Genomic DNA, 14,990 nt, shown 5'->3' on the forward strand with positions numbered 1-14,990 from the left:
TCTGTGCTGACAACTCAGAGCCTGGAGCCTGCTTCAGATTCTGTCTCTCTCTCTCTCTCTCTCTCTCTCTTTCTCTCTCTCTCTGTCTCTGCCCCTCTCCCACTCATGCTGACTCTCTCTCTCTCATAAATAAATAAACTTAAAAAATTCAAATAAAAAGAAATATCATAGAATTGGTTATGTCTACTTGAGAGCAAAGATTACTTACCTTTGTTCACGAATAATGTCAAACGTCACATGTACGGAGATGATAAATCAATACCCTGCCTGTCATTCCCCTCCATGTACCCGCCCTGCATCAGCCATGCTTGACAGACATATTTTATTTTATCTTTTTGCTGAGAGATTCCTCTATGGCACAATTTCCTTTCTATTCCCTTGGTCATTGCCCAAATTCTGGTGGTGGCCACGGAAATGCCTCTTATGATGGCCTCAAGTAGAATAATCTCCTTATTTTTCTCCCTGCCGCCGAATGAGGAAATGGTAAGTCAAGTCCACAGAACTCTAGGGATTCTGTAGATTTGCCCTAGCCAGTCTGTGAAATCCCAGAAAAATATAGGCAAACATTTTTACATTTGTTTTTTATATAGGAGCGTTCCAAAACTTCTCTCAGATTCTTAGATGAGCCTAATACCTACAAAATGTTAAGAACCTCTTGTCCTGCCAGATCTCAGAAACATAGTAAACAGACTTTCTTACTTTCATCCCTTAGCCGATTCTCCATAGCAAAATCCTGCACCTGTCACCACCTCCAGGGCGCCTTCCCTGACCGCGTCACTTTTAATTGATATCCCTCATGCTTTCCCGCAGAATTGGAAACAGCCTACTTTTGTATTTATCACACACTGTTGAGACCCCATTCACTGGACAGGTATTTACTAGGTACCTGCTATGTTTAAGTCACTATACTCATTTAGGTGTGCCTTGTCCCCTAGTGCACCGCTAGAAGATGGCACGGGACATCACAGTGTCGAATATATGTATCTTGCACTCAAGGACATACTGCGGTTGCATCTCCATGGAATAGAAATAAAAATCACCAGTGGCACTTCAGTGGGCTGGGATCCAGCTCAAGAAAAACATGTGAAATCAGGCTCATGATTTTTCCCCCTTTTAAATGCAAAAGGGAAACTTCTACAGAAAAAGGAAATGTCGATTTGATTCTCCTGAGCATGGTAATACCCAAGTAAAGGTTCCCTCCCCTACCCCAACATAGTGCTGCACTGGCAAATTATTTCAGAATCACAAACTATGTATGCTGATCTCCACCCACCCTCTTAGTAGTACCTTAAATACACCAGTGTCTATGGGAGCCCTAGAGTAGCGCCCCCCCACCCCGAGAATTTTTTTTTTTTTTTTTTTTTTTTTGTAATGCACAGGCTTCTGACGACTAGTGAGTTGTTTACTAATAGGGGTTGAAGATGATCACACCAAGGACTTGGGAGAAAGTAGATAAATCCTATTGTTACAGAAGCAAGAGGGTGTGCATGGGGCAGACGTGTCCAGTTTTAGACACAAACTTCTAACCTAAATTCCATCCCTCCTTCTGATAGATGCTATTTTGATGGGGTTAGTTTTGCAAAACTCTTTGAACAGGTTAAGCATCCCGTTTCAATGACAAGATCTGGAGACTCTAAGCATTGGCACCTCGGACTTCGGTTATCCCAGAAACCCAACAGGCACATCTCCGTTGAAGTAGGTGGTTGCAAAAATCAAAGGAGAAAAGACGCGCTAAAGCGTCACGTTGTTGTCACCCCCAGGTACCGCGTTGCTGTGCTCCGGGCCGGCCAGGTGTACTCCCCTTGGCGTCCTCTCCCACGTAGGACCGGCCACGCCGGGAAAGGCTGATGCGCAGAGACTGGGAAGGAGGCAGGAAGGTCACCCCCATCCCCGGGCCGGGCGGGAGCGGCAGAGCCTCACTTCCCGGGAACGTTCGGGCGGGGCGTCCCCAGGGCACTGGGTTGGGAGGCGACACTCCCCCGGCTCCGCTCCGCCGCCCCTCCGAGGCCGTCAGTCCTCCCGGCCTGGAGGCGCCGCCGGAGCCCAAGCGCCGCCTCCGGAGAGGTGAGGGCGGGTCGGGGAGGCGGGGACGGTGACGGGGGCGGGGAACCGCGCGCCCGGGCCGCGGGCGGTCGCCCAGCTACTGTCGCGGAGCCCGCCCGAAGGCCCCCGAGCCCCGGGAACGGAGCTTCCCGCGCAGGGCGCGCGCGCGGAGGAGGGCGCGCGAAGCCTGGACCCGGGCGGCGGCGGGAGGAGCTCGCGGGGGGGGGCCAGCCCCGAGCTCCGCCGCCGAGCCGCGGCCCGGGAGGCCTCGGGGCCCTCGCCGTAACTTCTCTTTGGAAGCCCCGGCAGGGCGGGCGCGCGCTCCCACTCGGGCACGCGCGTCCCGGAGCCTCCCTCCCCCCCGCGCGCGCTCCGTCTATTTCTCCCTACCGCTTTCGCTCTCACACTCTAAAATAGGTCAAGGGGTGGAAGTTACACCTGGTACGGCCCCCGGCTCTGATGCAAAAGCAGCTTTTTCTCCCCGGCTCCGGGAGAGCGTTGCAACTATTCGCTTCGGTAGAGTCTCCCGCCCCCATACCGTGCAGAAAGCGCCGGCGACCGTGGCGCTGACAATGGTCCGCAGAGGGGAGCGGCGGCGAGCCTCTTTCCCACCCTAGTTCTGCCCGCCCTGCGCCCGCCCTCCCCCAGCACGCGGGGAGTCGGGGGCGCGACAGGTCGCTTCGCGCGCTCGGGCCCCCCGTGTCCGGGGTCTGACCGCCTAGGTGAGTTCGTGCTCTCTTCCTCTGTCGTTCCGGCCGCCGAGAGTGACCTGTTTACCTTGAAAACTTAGACGTGATCAAAACAGGCGAGCCTGCCATGCGGCAGGGGATTGCGGGATGTGCTTCAGATGTTAACATAGGATAAGTCAGAACTCAGAGCTGCAGGGGACATGTTTAGTGTCTTATAGATTTCTGTTTTCACGGAGTACACGTGTATCTCTCCCTTTAGAAGCTACCACTTGGGAATTGATTTTTAACTAGCAGGAGACAGTGAGCTAATAACTTAAACCCAGAAAGTTGGTCAGAATATTTTTTAGGTGATGTGAAAGAACTTATGGACGTAGTCAAAGCTGACAACAAAAAACACAGTTTAAGAAGGAATTTCAAAACGGGATGCTAGGATTTGTGTAATATTGCTCTAGGTGTATCTCGTGGTATTACCTGGGTTCTTTGTGGTAAATATCATGAGGATAGAAACGCTTTATGTAGAAAGAGGGTAAGGCTGTAAATATCTACGTGCAAAGCTTTATATCAGTTGGTATGCATGGATTTAAATGTACATTGAACGTTTCCTGTGGGCAGAGAGCTAGAAGAGATCTATATCCTTTTGAGGTTAAGGTTATTAGCAATATTACAGGCAAATGATTGACATTTAACTCCTCCTTTCAGCTGTTGAATGTAATACTATTCGTGTGGCTCATTAACTATGGAATCCTTGACGTTACTGTCTAATGAATGGTTAATTCCGTTTGAAATTTAGATTGTGGATTTTTCTGTCCTTGATGCCTGACTGAACATGCAGTGTAAAGGACTCTCCAGTGTTGGTGAGGGATCTTGGGAGGACCTCAGAGGAGAGGGTTGTTTGCAGAGAATGAAAGCAACTCCCTGATGGCCACGGATTGCACATAACTTCTTTTAAAGGAGACCTTGACAAGTTGGAAAGTGTTTCCCCACTAAGGAGACCACTCCAGAGACAACTGCTCTGTGAATGCATTTGGTCAGATTTGAAACTGGAGCTCCCTATAGGCTCTTCTTGTCATTCAAAAGAAAGCCCATTTCTAGAAAGGTTTAATTATTGTATGACGTTCTCTGGAAATTATTTGTCCGTGTGTGTGTGTGTGTGTGTGTGTGTGTGTGTGTGTGTGTTGCTGTAGCTAAATCACCAAGGTAGTCAAGGTTTTAACAAAAATTTTACTTACCAGCAGGATGTGAAACTGAAAATACTATGTCTGCATGGTTAATTCTGTTTTAAAATGGAGGGGCAGAGGTGCTTCCCAAATAAATCTTAAGTCTCTGTTTATGTGTATTTTCTAAAGCCAAATCTTGCTGGAGATTAAGAGGACTCTAAAGAAGGTATTTCTGGCGGGTAGATATGTGACTACTTATATGCATGTCACTATAAATAATTCATATGCACCTTTAGAAAACTAGTATCCAAAATTTGAAACACATGATGAAGGTTCTATCACTCTATCCTTTACAAAGGACCAGTCAAGCTTGGCGATATACAGGAGAAAAAAATGCAACTAAATCTTTCTTTACTGCATGGTGATGTTCTGATTCGTATTTTAGATAGGAATTGAGTCAAGCTCTCATTGTCATTTAGCCCTGGGTATAATGCATTGTTGGTATGAGGCTGTCAGCACTTGTCTGTGCAATCTTATGTTTCTACCTGTAGGGAAAGTGAGAAGGTGCTCTGAGAAGACGGGTATGGAAGTGTTAAGATGCCAGGGATTTATTTAAGACCACACCGAAGGAAATAAAAATGGAGCCTGATTGTGGTATAGCTTGGTCCCTGGAAGGTCTGCAAGTGTGGTGGTGCCTCACGGCCAATTGAATGTCCTTCAGCTTTTGTGATTTTCTTCTCTTGATGTCGTAAGAGAGTACGTCGCGTAGAACCCCTACCTAAGAGGTATCCAAGAGGAGTCGACGGCTTTCTCTCTGGCTACTCACTTCCCAATCAGGCAAACTTCTAACCACTCAAGAGAAGGAATTCAGAGCGTGCACTGGAATACCTGGAATGAATCCCATCTCGGGGCCATTTCCTCACCTGTGAAATGGCGATAATGAGCCTTCCCGAGGTGGTGGGGAGAAGCGCATGGAGTAATCTGTAATATCGAGTGTGCGGTTAGCACGCTGTGAGCAGTCGTATTAGGAGGAGAAATGTGTTGCCCTAAATGTCATCTCCGGGGGGCTATGGAGGGATTGCTGCGTAACAGACAGGAGAACCGAACGTGCAGGCGAACGGGTCATTCTCCTGTCCTGGTGTATTCTGTATGCTCTCACAGTATACACTAGTATATGCTAAGCTCCTAGTAGTTAGTCTTTTGGGAGCTAGAGGCTCACCCTGTCAAGCCTGCATATCTTCTACCTTACGCAGGCCTTTGGCTTATCTAGGGTTAAAGACATTACCTGCGGTGGTGTTTAGAAATGATGATGAGACAGTACGGGGAGGGAGAGATGACCAGTTGGAATTCTAAAATAGAATTTAAACATTAAATTGGCTAGTTTCTGTTAATGCCATTAGAAGTATGGCCCTCCTGGGGCGCCTGGGTGGCTCAGTCGGTTAAGCAGCCGACTTCAGCTCAGGTCATGATCTCGCAGTCCGTGAGTTTGAGTCCCGCGTCAGGCTCGGTGCTGACCGCTCAGAGCCTGGAGCCTGTTTTAGATTCTGTGTCTCCCTCTCTCTGACCCTCCCCCGCTCATGCTCTGTCTCTCTCTGTCTCAAAAATAAATAAACGTTAAAAAAAAGAAAGAAGTATGGGCCTCGTAAAATGATAATAGTTTCTAGTTTTCGCATGGACAGTTACATAGTTTACAATGGAGCATTTGGACTTTGGGGGCGAAACAGCCATAGCATTCGTTTAGCTTTTCACTTGTTCAGCACTGTCTAGGCACCTAAGGCACTATGCTGAGCCTTCAGAATACCATAGCAAGAAAAACAGACCTAACTTTTCAGGGAACACCTGTCTGCTGGCATACATACGTAAACCTGTAATTACACCGGTGCTCGTGCTAGGCAGGAAAAATGTCAAGGGCAGAAACAGGGAATTTGACTTGTGAAGGGAGGGCTGTCAGGAGTGCTTGCTTAAGGCGGTGGTGGTGGGGTTGTGAAGGAAGGTCCTTGAGGAAGGAAGAGCATTTAATACGCAAGGAACAGCGCCTGCGAAGACTGTGCATGCGCATGTATACTGTAGGGGTGGGCCAAGGAGAGCCAGGTATCTATGAGGAAGGGACAATGTTGTGAATGAGGCTGGAACAGCAGGCCTGGGCTCTGACACACATTTTCTCGTCTTTTAGGCTAAGGATTATGGTCTCAGAACTCTTGTTTTGTGTAAGCAAGCATCTTAGGCTCTCAGACTACTCTAATGCATTATACAAAAGATATTTACAATCATTTTTTTGAAGCTGATCAGAACCTAAGCCGATATGTACCATGATTGACTAGTTTGTCAGCTCTTTGCATTACTAATTGCCTGACTTGAAAACCACTGGGATTAATTTTCTCTTGAAAAATCTAACAGATTTTTGTTTAATATACACATCTTGTAGATTTCCATCTATCCTACACACACATCTGTGTCCTATATACAAATTTATTTGTGTATTTCCATTTTGTGTATTTCCAGCTATTCTCTCTCTCTATGCATATATACACAAAAATTTATGGGTTATACATATTTACCCAGTTTGAATTTATATGTCTATTCAAGAGCTATAGGGACAGAGTCACGTGTCTTTCACCCAGGGAAAGGCCTCCTGAGTGTGTATGTGAGAAGCCTGAGCCCAGCTCTGAGAAGCTGTGAGCTAGGCCTGCAGAGCAGGGGCAGGAAGCAGCATGCATCCTTGGCGGACCGCTCTCCAGCACCATCCAGGCAAGGTCAGGGAACAATCTGGCATAGGCTTCTCTTCGCCATAGGCGTGCTTTTATTCCCTGCTATTCCCTGTTCTCATTTCCCTTCTTTTTCCTTCCTCTTTCCCCTGTCATTTTTTTTTTCCTTAATGTTTTTTTCTTCTCTCTCCAGGGGTCCCCAGAATTATTTCTCAGCCCTCATAACTATGCTTTGGCTTTAACCTCAGGCCCTGCAGTGTTGGCCCTCACTTGGGTAGATCTGGATGGTATGGCCCTTGATCTCCTCCCTGTTCTTAATGTATAACCGTATGTGTCAGATGGGCACAAACTTTTTCCCTTTGGCAGTTCTTCCCAGGCATCAGAACTAATGTCTTGTGCACTGAATTCCCTCATCTCTCCCTTCTTCCCTGTTGAGGGAGGCTGCAGATAATAGAAACTATCCTAGTTACTGTAAGCAAAACGGTTTTTGTACGGGAGTTAGGTGTTGACAAGGTTGGAAGAAGAGGTTGCAGCTGAAAGGGGAGAAGAGGATCCAGGCTGAGCTCTAAGGGTGACACCCAGACAGCACAGCGGAACTGCCCCCCCCCCCCTCCCCAGGGCTGCTGCTGTCATTGCCAAGGGATGAAGGTTGGGAATCAGAGCCACCACTGGAGCTATTGACAGTCCAAGGCACAAGTGATCAGATTAGCTGCTTACAAAGTGCAATTCCACACAGGAAGCCAGTGACTGAACACAGCTACTAATGACAAAAACAAGCTAGCAAACATATTTTTTTTTTTTTTTATATACCCTCTCCCTCCCTTCTCATCCAGCTCATCCCATGGGCAGAACCTGATCTGTGCCCAGAACCCTAGCTGCAAGGAACTCTGGGAAATGTAGTTTACACCTTTCCAGCCTCCACAATTGAGGAAGGCATACTTGAAGGAGACTGGAATGAAAGCTAAGTGACACCCCATCACGTCTTACATATCTAAAACATATTTCATCAGAGCCTGAGCTAGCATATTTCATTCAAAGCAGGTAGATGATATATTGTAAGAATCCAAAAAGGATCTGGTTGCTAACCAATTTCCATTTCAAACAGATGGATATGATAGTCATTATAGTTGAAATTGCTGGAAAAAGCATCAAGCAAATAAATAACTAAAAATTACCAAGTGCCTGCCTCTGCATGTGGTTCTATCTGAATACGAAATAATATTCCTTTGTTCTGGTTTAGTAATCAAAGTCAAATACCAGGAGAATTGATTTCTAAAAAAGTCCTCCCCACCAAAGTCACAGATAGGCTATGTTTAATGCATAGCAATACAAAGGAAGAATTCAGGGCGTGATAACAGAACTTATAGCTCCTGGCAGGCTGGCTCTTTCATTAGATGAGTTATCTGTGTCTCTATGTTTCTACTAAATCTTTCTTTCCTCTATAACTTTAATGTGCTTTTTTTTTTAAGGATCATAAAGATAGAAATGACCTGTTAATTGGAAATTAAATAAGAGTATTGACTGTAATAACGTATTTCATACCCTGCTACTTGTCAGATTCTGTTTTTGCAAACCATTAAAGTAAATATGATGGACTCTCTACTATTACTAAGCCATAAATGATCGTTTATCGGCAGTCAGAAATTCCATTGGCGTATCTAAGACTTAATCTTGATTACTGAATGCAGTCATTTTATATCTGCCTCTGATATTTGGAGTTGGAAAATGAAAGCAGAGTAGCAAAAACAAATAGGGTAACTTAGTGAGTTTGTCAGTCTATCATATCTATTTTTAATTGATTTTTATGTCTCAAAAGGCAACACTCCATTCAGATATCTGGTAGGTGGTGAAAGCATTTAAATGCAGAATTACAAATGCTGCCTGGGGTAAACCACACTCTAATGTGAATACATTCTTTCAAGTCCAGTGGTGACACTGAGTTTAGCCATCCCACCCAAGCCACCAAAACTAAACCTATGAAAATAAACACAGGGCTTTTGCTCTGTAAATGCAGCTTCAAGACAAATCCACTGTCCTCCCTCCTGAGCCCCCACCTAAGCCCCACACACAGTGTATTCTCAGGAGGGAAGTGTTTGTATCTAATATTACACTATTGCTTGATTAATTATAAGGGAAAGTAAGTAGTATTAATCTATGTTACAGTAACACATTATGATCTCCACTTCCTGCTTCCCACAGTTTTTCTCTTTCCTTCCTATTTGAGCAAACATTCAAGAGAAAAATCTGGATTTCCCTCCCCCTGGGTTATAAGGGGGATGAGTTCTTGTCTTCAGCTATATGGAGCGTAGTGGCAGGTTAAGTTGTAGGACACAACTCCTTTTATGGACTGAAAATCAGGGGCACCTGAGTGGCTCAGTTGGTTAAGTGTCTGACTTTGGCTCAGGTCATGATCTCACGGTTGGTGAGTTTGAGCCCCGTGTCGGGCTCTGTGCTGACAGCTCAGAGCCTGGAGCCTGCTTCCGATTCTGTGTTTCCCTCTGTCTACCCCTCTGCCGCTTGCACTCTGTCCCTTGCATTGTCTCAAAAATAAATAAACATTAAAAAAAATTTTTTTTAAAAGTCAAAATGATCTGGCCACCTGGGTGGCTCAGTTGGTTGAACCTCTGACTTCAGCTCAGGTCATGATCTCGCGGTTGTTGAGTTCGAACCTTGAATCAGGCTCTGTGCTGACAGCTCAGAGCCTGGAACCTGCTTTGGATTCTGTCTCCTCTCTGCCCCTCCCCTGATTGCTCACGTGTGCTCACGCTCTCTCTCTCTCAAAAATAAATTAAAAAAAATCAAAATGATCTTTTGATTTTCTAAGTGTATTATAAAGTAGAACATCCAAACCTGAACTCACTCTCTGGTTGGATCATCAATGGGCCAAATTGAAGCAGGAGGTGGGTAGAGAAGGCATGGTGTTTTGGTGTATTTTTTAAGGCAGAATTTGAGGACGATCAAGCAAGACGAGTATTTGAACATCATTGAGTGATCTGTTTACTCACTGTCTCAAGATGTATCTATTAAGAACGTCCTTTGTACCATGATTGGTGCTGGGTGCTAAAGATGTGCAACTCTTCCTTTGAGAGACTGACACTCGCTCTGGGGGAGACAGTCAGAAAGGGTTTTGGCAGGTAAAATGGTGCTCTTATGGTGAGGATGGAGAACGGTGGCTTTCTCAAAGAAAAAGTGGGGTATTTTCTGATCGTAAGGTGAAAAGCAGAGTTAATTGAAACAGACATATCTCTGACTTCAAAGACTGTCTGCTGCTATCTTTAACAACAGCAAAACAACAGAACGGCAGCCAAAAGAGGCAACTGTCTCGGACTGGGCCTTTTGTCTGCTCCCTTGAACCTGCAGAAATTGAAAGGAGCTTGTCAAAAGTTAGAGGGTTTTGGTTTAAAGAAATTATGACTTTGTGAAGGAAGAGGACTGCTTTTGGTACTTTAGTCAGGGTTCAGAGAGTAATCTACATAGCGCCTGGGAGGCTCAGTCATTAAGCATCTGACTTCCGCGCAGGTCATGATCTCGCAGTTCCTGAGTTCGAGTTCCACACTGGGTGAGCTCAAGCCCTGCTTCTCGTGAGCACGGCTTCTCTCTCTTTCTCTTTCCCTCTTTCTCTCCCTCTGCCCCTCCTGGGATTCTCTCTCTCTCTTTCTGCCCCTTGCTCACTTGTGCCCTCTCTCTCTCTCTCTTGCAAAAAAAAAAAAAAAAAAAAGAGGGGGGGCAAAATCTATTAGAAATAAAAATTAAAAATAAGTAAAAAAAGAAAGTAATCTATAATCTTTAAAAAATGTTAAGGGTGGCAGCAAGGAAAGGGGGACCTCAGTCCTATCAGGGACTTCTGTCCTACGACCACAAGAATTTGAATTCCATTCCAAAAATGGGCTTGGAAGTAGATTTTCCCCCAGAACCTCTGGATGACAGCTCACCCTGGCCGATATCTTGATTTCTGCTTTGTCATATCCTGAGCAGAAAACTCAGGCCTGTTGTTCCAAACTTCTGATCTACAGAACTGTCAGCTAATAAATGGGTGTTGTTTTAAGTTAAAAAAAAAACAAAGATCAGAACCCCTAACATTCTGTAGGCCATTGAATTTATAGAGTAATTTGAGAAAATGCAGGTGCATTCTGAATGTTCAGATATTTGCAAATGAGAATGGCCATGCGATGATTTATGCGATTATGAAACAGATCTAGGGGGACTATATGACTTCTTGTTCAATCTGGGACACTGTTAAGGGTAAAAGGGGTACTATTAACGATTGCCCTGGGCAAAGAAGCAGAAATGGGGACTTAGGCCAGCAAACCAGGATTCATGGTCACCCAAGATTAAGACGCTTGTTGTATAATATTATTGCATTAATTGCAATATTGATTTCTTAAAGATTGTGGTAAATATATACATAACATAATACTTTCCATTTAAACCATTTTGAAATGTACAGTTCAGTGGCATTAAGTATATTCATATTGTTGTGCAAGTATCATCATTCGTCTCTAGAATTTTTATCATCGTGATCATTGTGCAGCGCTGAAACTGTACCTATTAAGCAGTAAGTCCCCGCTCACCTCTCCCCTTCGCTCCTGGCAACCACCATTCTACTTCCTGTCTGTGAATTTGGCTACTCCAGGTACCTGACATTAGTGGAGTAATAAACTACCTGTCCTCGTGTAGTGAGCTTATTTCACTTAGCGTAACGTCCTCAGGTCTTATCCGTGTTGTAGCATGTATGAGGGTTTCCTTTCATTTTAATGAGGAATATTTTTCCAAGGGTACGTATTTCCACATTTTGTCGATCCATTCATTCGTAGGCGAACACTTGAGTTTGGCGATTGTGAATAATGCTCTCCTGAGCCTGTGCAAAGATCTCTGTGAGCCCTTGCTTTCCCTTCTTTTCCATTCCCAGTATTGAGTTGTAAATGAGGAAATTAAAAATGGAGGGAAAAAGAGCATTCTTTTCCTTGACAGGCTCTCTCTGTTCATCCTTCTGTCAGACTGGAGTCCCGCTATGCCTCTATAGAACTCAGCAGAAAAATCAGCGGCTGCAGATAATCTAAAGAAACTGCCTGCTGAAAAAAAAGCATGCACAGGCTCAAATTCCATCTCCACACAAGGAAGAAAGCTAGTTTTTCTGTCTTCACTACCATATGCATTGATCATGGATTTTGCAAGTGAAAAGGGCTGGCATCTAGAACATCAGAATCTGAGTCAAGTCAATGGCCTTCAGCAGCACAAAGAACCAGGAAATCAGCAGCAGGAGACTGAACAACAGAAGGCTCCATGTGACCAAGAACATCTTTGTAACACAGGGGAATGAACTTCCTGGAAACAGGCAGCAGAACCAACCAACAGCCATCTGTTGATTTGGAAGCTGAGATGAAAGGAGACAGGCTACAGGACTGTGGGCCTTCCAGATACTGAGAAAAATGTTCTTTTGGCTGTAGAAGTAGATATCAGAAAGTCAATGTCAAGAACATTGGTACATCTGATCTCAGCTTAGATAATCCCTTTTTATAACTTTAAAAAAAATTCTTTAATGTTTGTTTATTTTTGAGAGAGACAGAGACGGTGTGTGAACAGAGGAGGGGCAGAGAGAGAGGGAGACACAGAATCTGAAACAGGCTCCAGGCTCTGATCTGTCAGCACAGAGCCCGACACGGGGCTCGAACCCACGAACCGTGAAATCATGACCTGAGCCGAAGTCAGACACTTAACTGACTGAGCCACCCAGGCGCCCCCAAAGTATAACTTTTTACCTGAAAATTTAAGCACCTTTATTTCCACTAGGGATTTATAGTCCTGGAAAGTAATGTTGACATGTCTGGAACGAATAAGGGATTGCCACCTCTCCCTAAGTCTCTGTGGCATATGTCAGCCCTCTCTGGAGTCAATAAAAAAACGAATTCATTTGTAACACCTTGAAGGAACTTGATAAACTTTTGGTCATTAGTAATAACCAAGCTTCAGAAAATACATCTGCAGAGGTTAATCTGCCAATCTCTCAGAAATGGTAGCTGAGAGCCCAATAGGTATTAAGGAGCTTTGAGAAAAATGGACCCAAAGTGAATATCTTACAGCTTTCCAGAATGAACAGTGCCCACAAGTCTGTTCTCACCAGACCGCAGCTGTATCAGTGGGGACTGAAATATTAACAGGCAAGTCCACACGAAAACCTGCACACGGACGTTTACAATATAAACACTTTTAAACTGCAAATAACCAACACATCCTTCAGCAGGTGAATAGATCAACAGTGGTATATCCATATGATAGAATGATATCCAAAGATAAAAGTATCTTTTAAGCCATGGAAAGACATGGTGGAACCTTAAATAAATATTGCTAAGTAAAAGAAATCAGTCTGAAAAGGCTAGATACGATATAATTGCAACTGTATGACATTCTGGAAAGAATAGTTTGTGATTCTGGACTGAGACAATAAAAAGGCCAGTGATTGCCAGGGATTTTTTGAGGGGGGAGAGGAGATCAATAATGGAGCACAGGGGATTTTTAGGACAGTGAAACTATTCTGAGTGGTACTATAATTATGGACACGTGACATTTTGTATTCAGCAAAACCCACAGAACAGTACAATACAAAGAGTGAACCCTGATATAAACTATGGGCATTTGTTAATAATAATGTATCAATATTGGTTCCTCAGTTTTAACTGATGCTTCCCAGCAATGCAAGATGTTAAATTAGGAATTGCATAAACTACGTCTTAAAAAAGTAATGCACGCTTTGCCTGCTGCTAGAAGATGCTTTCAGCAGGGGTCCAGGTGATGGCATGTCAAGTGTAGGGAACATAGCTCCAAGTCATTGAAATGAACAAATGAGAGTTCTGTCATTTGTTCCCAGCTGAAACAGCTAATCAGCTACACTGAACCTGAAGTGCGAACTGTTCACCCAGGCTCTCAGCAGGTGAGGAGGATGCACGCAATGAGACTTCTGAACAAACTACTTCCTTTCCATAGTGGTTAAAGACTTGGGTCGGTGGAGGCGGGGTGGGGGGTGCGGCGCCTGGCTGGCTCAGCTGGTTAAGCATCCGACTCTTGATTTCGGCTCAAGTCGTGATCTCACAGTTTGTGGTTTCAAGCCCTGCATTGGGCTCTGTGCTGACAGCATGGAGCCTGCTCGGGATTCTCTCCACCACCACCCCCCCACCCCCCGCCCCTCCTCTGCTCTCTTTTTCTCTCTCAAAAATAAATAAATATTAAAAATTTTTTTTTAATTTAAAAAAGACTTGGGTCCGCGCTCACAGAATCCATCGATGGACCTGAAACCAGAGAAAATGCTGGTCCTGAAGCTGCACAGCCAATCACCTAGTCCCTCCAACTGTCTGCCATTAATTTTCCCCACTGCAGACCTTGACTGGATTCTCCATACTGGCTCTCTTCCACAGGAAGCTCTTAAGGCCTTGCATCAAGTTGGCAGAAATGCAGACCGAGCTCTTCTTGCTTTTGTAGTGAGGCATGCTATAGTTCCTACATAACTATGGCAAAGTGGGCTAGACCATACACCTTAAAAAAGCTATATAGATACCCACGCACACCCAGATGTATGCAGCATATAGAAACCAGCGAGCAGAAGGTCGAGCTGGATATTTTTAAAGATATTTTTTTTAGCCAAAGTAATCTGTGACCTTTTGTCTGATAATTTGTTCCACTCATGCAGATTTGGGCCTCTTGAAATGTACTGGCAGTGCGTGCATACGAAAGCTTTTTGTTCTTACGAAGATGATATATCCTTGCGTAAAACTGATGGTTTTATGGGGCGCATATCACCTTACAGTGATAGTGAATCTTTGAAAAGCAGAAGCCACTAGAAATCGCACCACTGGGAGAGCTGAAGGCAGATCAACGTAATACTGGCTCTCTGTGCTGCAGGCAGGGTATGCCCTCTTGACTCAGCGGTGAGCTTGTAAACTTTCAAGCACACAGTTTGGTGTTCTCAATGATTCCCAGTTCTCTGTGTATTATGATTCATCCACTAAAACAGGACATCGAAGAATACTTGAACAATAAAGCAGTGGAGGAAAACTCTGTTCTATTTTGACGTGGAAATTTTGATCATAGGTAAACAGTAATCACTAAAGCATTTATGCAGATTATTGAATACTTTGTGCACCAACTACTCCGGACAAAGCCTGTTTTCCTGGATCTGTTATTTAAACTAGACTACAGTGTGGTAAGCTGGGCCGCTGGGCTTGGAGAATCAGTACATGCGGATTCTAGTCCTTCGTCCTTGAGAAACACAAGGGCGCCTGGGTGGCTCAGTCAGTTAAGCGTCCTTAAAAAACTCACATAGGTTTTTTTTTTTTTTCCTTAAACAGTTGGCTCTCAAGTATTTATAAGTGACCCTAATGGCATTAGTTTTCACCTACGATGAC

At 44.7% G+C, this 14,990-nt stretch overlaps 1 protein-coding gene across 2 annotated transcripts in view; it reads left to right on the top strand.

Annotated features, from left to right (window-relative positions):
- Nucleotides 1-2,109: 2,109 nt before the first annotated feature.
- The window catches only part of TRMT9B (tRNA methyltransferase 9B (putative)), a 72,950-nt gene continuing 60,069 nt past the window's right edge, over nucleotides 2,110-14,990 (top strand). For both annotated transcript variants that reach the window (XM_060653107.3, XM_060653110.3), the window contains exon 1: nucleotides 2,110-2,765. The gene's annotated coding sequence lies outside the window, so the exon portion shown is untranslated. The remainder of the gene's footprint in view (nucleotides 2,766-14,990) is intronic.

Source organism: Panthera onca, chromosome B1 (genome assembly GCF_046562875.1).
Source record: "Panthera onca isolate mPanOnc1 chromosome B1, mPanOnc1 haplotype 2, whole genome shotgun sequence".
NCBI lineage: Eukaryota > Metazoa > Chordata > Mammalia > Carnivora > Felidae > Panthera > Panthera onca.